This window comes from Triticum aestivum, chromosome 5A (assembly GCF_018294505.1).
Source record: "Triticum aestivum cultivar Chinese Spring chromosome 5A, IWGSC CS RefSeq v2.1, whole genome shotgun sequence".
In the NCBI taxonomy this organism is placed as follows: Eukaryota; Viridiplantae; Streptophyta; class Magnoliopsida; order Poales; family Poaceae; genus Triticum; species Triticum aestivum.
This window is the reverse complement of record NC_057806.1, coordinates 285,373,236-285,376,364: the sequence shown is the minus strand read 5'-3', so window position 1 is coordinate 285,376,364 and position 3,129 is coordinate 285,373,236.

The following is a 3,129-nucleotide window of genomic DNA, read 5'->3' as shown; positions in this document are numbered from 1 at the left end:
GAAGCTGTCATGGCATTTGTAGCCAACCTAATAGTTCACTCATACAATAGTTAGGAATACTAGTACGTTATATTATTAATATATGGCCCACATCTTTCTCTCACAAAAGGTGTTGGAACTCGTGGTACAGCCGACTGTAAGCTTGTAGCCTGCTTCTCTTCTCTCCCCTCTTTTCTCTCCTCCACCTAGACATAGATCTAATGTGGCATCTCTTATAGCCCGCCCACGCCACTCTATTGTACTTGTTGTAAGTTTGCGAGGGCGCTCGCCCTGGATTTCTGCCTACTTGATAATCGATATCCCTACTCATGTGCACCGTCTCGGGCATTTTCTCATGCACCGTGTGACGACTGGTCGCTCTACCACTATGCTTCCACCCTTGTTGGGCTACTTCTTAGATGGTTAAGTGTTTGCCTGCAACTAGAGACAAGCGGCAAAGCAAATTATGAATGACGTACTTTATGAATCATCGTAAGGGGGCAAAAAAATTGCTTAGACGAGCTATCTGAAGGATGTTTTTCATGAATTGTCTACAAGTGATTATGTTCATATTGCGTTTGTGCTTGACTTGTATTAGATAACACCACACAACGATGATCGTTGGACATGTGTTTCTTTGGCTAAACTATCATAACTGGGCCCTCCCACTTGAAGCTGCGCGAGTAGGGAAACCAGGCGAGTCGACCAGACGATTGACGGGACTAGGAACAGTGCAATCAACAAGCACGTGTAGCGTACACGCCAGTTGGCCAATCCACAGCATTCAAAGCTCGGACAGACATGGCAGAACATACCTTTCGGTGTGCCATGGCAGTCAAAGGCTGGGTAGATATCCCAAAACACGTCATCCGACCAGACCGCAACACTCAGGACCCGACTGGAGCTAAGAAGTGAAGCAACTTATGAACAACATTTTGTTTCGAATCATCATCAAAGGGTCAAATCATCTTATGCAAGCAAGAACCTAGGTGAGCCATTTGAATGATGTTTTTCGCATACTATCTGCAAGTTGCTACGTTCATATTGTGTTTATATTTGCCTTGTAGAATGCAATTGACAGGGCATGGAACGATGGGATCAGTAAGCACATGCAGTGTACAGTCCTTTGCGAACCATATGAAAGCACGACATTAACCTATGAGACGGCGGGTCATTTTTGCGTGTCGTGCAGAAAAGGACCGAACCACCATAGACCCACCTATGCATGAGTTGGGTAGACAACAAGCAAGCAAACCATTCCAGAGAAATAGACTCCAAGCCGAGTACACCACCGTCCGGGCCATGGGTAGGATATCCGAATAAGGTCCTAAAAGGGTGTCCCCACCACAAAATGCCCTCGCTAGCAATGATAGCCAGGCTCAGTTTACCTCGCTATGCACCACTCTTGCTTGGTCTGCCCCTTATATAGAAACACATGATGCTTGTATGGTTAGTACATATATGACAACTCGAGACCGGCGCTCCAGATGCCTTCCATGTTTTGTGTGTCAGCTCTGTTATTTATTTGTTTGTTGCATTCATCATTGCATCATTCGCATTGCATCGGCACTCCGTTGCCGTCATTTTTCAAAAACTTGCATCCGCTTATAGTTGTCGCTTCTATCTTGTCTCTGTTGACCTTCTCTCAGTTCAACCGGACCGCTCTCTTCTCTCTCTCTCTCTTTCTCTCTCTCTCTCTCTCTCTCTCCTCTGAGCCCACCAAACCCTTTTGTATCTGTGACCTTTTGTCAGACCCCTCGCACGCGTCCGAAACTGCCCCAAACCCGAACCGCTCAGTCATCACCGTTGCATTCATATCATCCCCTAACATCCCTGAAACATCTCTGCTTTCTTATTTGGACTTCCCAACCTAGTTATCTTGGACCGTCCGATTTTGATCGGAGGGACCAAATCGTGCAACACCTAGTTTCCCCAATCATCTTCGGTTTAGTTATTGCACTCCCCTAGTCTATTCTTTCTCGACCATCCGATCTCGATCGGGTGATCCAAATTCCCCTCATTTCCCCTATTTATGTACCTAATATCAATCTAACCCTAACTTCTAGGGACTTGTCCCATCCCTCCACCGCCGCCCGCCCACTGTCTCCTCCCCCTTGGGATCCCCTCCAGATCCAAACCACCAACCGAAGCCGCCTCCTCCATCCTCGTTTTCCTCATCGGGCCAACCAGCAGCTCCCATCGAGCTCCACCTACACCCCATCCTTCCCTGCCTCGAGCCTGGAGCTCGTCCACGTCCTCGAGCCACTTCTCCCTCCGGCAACCAAAGTCACCACCAGGCCATTCTGCCCCTGCCATCTCCCTCCTCCCTTCCTCTTCTTCCCAATTTCCTCACCTCCCTTCTCTCTGCTTGCAACAGATTGAGGCATGGCGCCGCCCCAGGCTCTTCCCCAATGCCATGGATGGGCGCAACCATCGGTAAGCTCCCCAGCTGCCTGATCTGGCATCTAGGACCTCCCCTGTGCCCTGCTGCCTCCTGGAGTGCCGGCCAAGACCCCGTCGCCCTGCCAAGGCGCCCGCTCAATCCCTGCTTCGAATAACAGAATGGGCACCATGTCTACCTCCTCTGCATCATGCCACTCCACCACTGGATCCCTTCCTCCTCGACTCCAGCAAGCCCCGCCGGAGATGGGCTCCCGACGCCCAGATCTACGCCTCCGACCATCCTCATTGTTTCCCGTTGTCGGCGCGCCGCCCGTCGCTGGAGTGCTCGTCCCCAAATCACAAGTCACGCGAAGCCACCGCTCCATCCTCTGCTTTGAGCAACTGTACGAACGAAGTCGTGCCCGTTGACCACGCTGGCCAGCTACATGAGCTGCCAGGTGCGCCAGGCCCAGCGCGCCCCGCCTACTTTCCCTTCGGCCTCCAAGGCCAGCTCAAGCCGGCGCAATGCCAGATCCGGCCTGCCCGGCATCCTCCACCAACTGGCCCATGCGGCCTGGTGAGCACCCAGATCTAGTGCCCTATCCTGTACACGGTTGGGCCAGCCAGATTCGGCCCATTCTTGTTTTTTTCGTTCCAGCAATTTTAGCTTTATTCCAGGAATTGCAGATTTGCAGAAAAACCCCTAGACTTCATGCATATCATAAATCACAAACTATGCATCACATGTAAAAACTTTATGTATGGAAA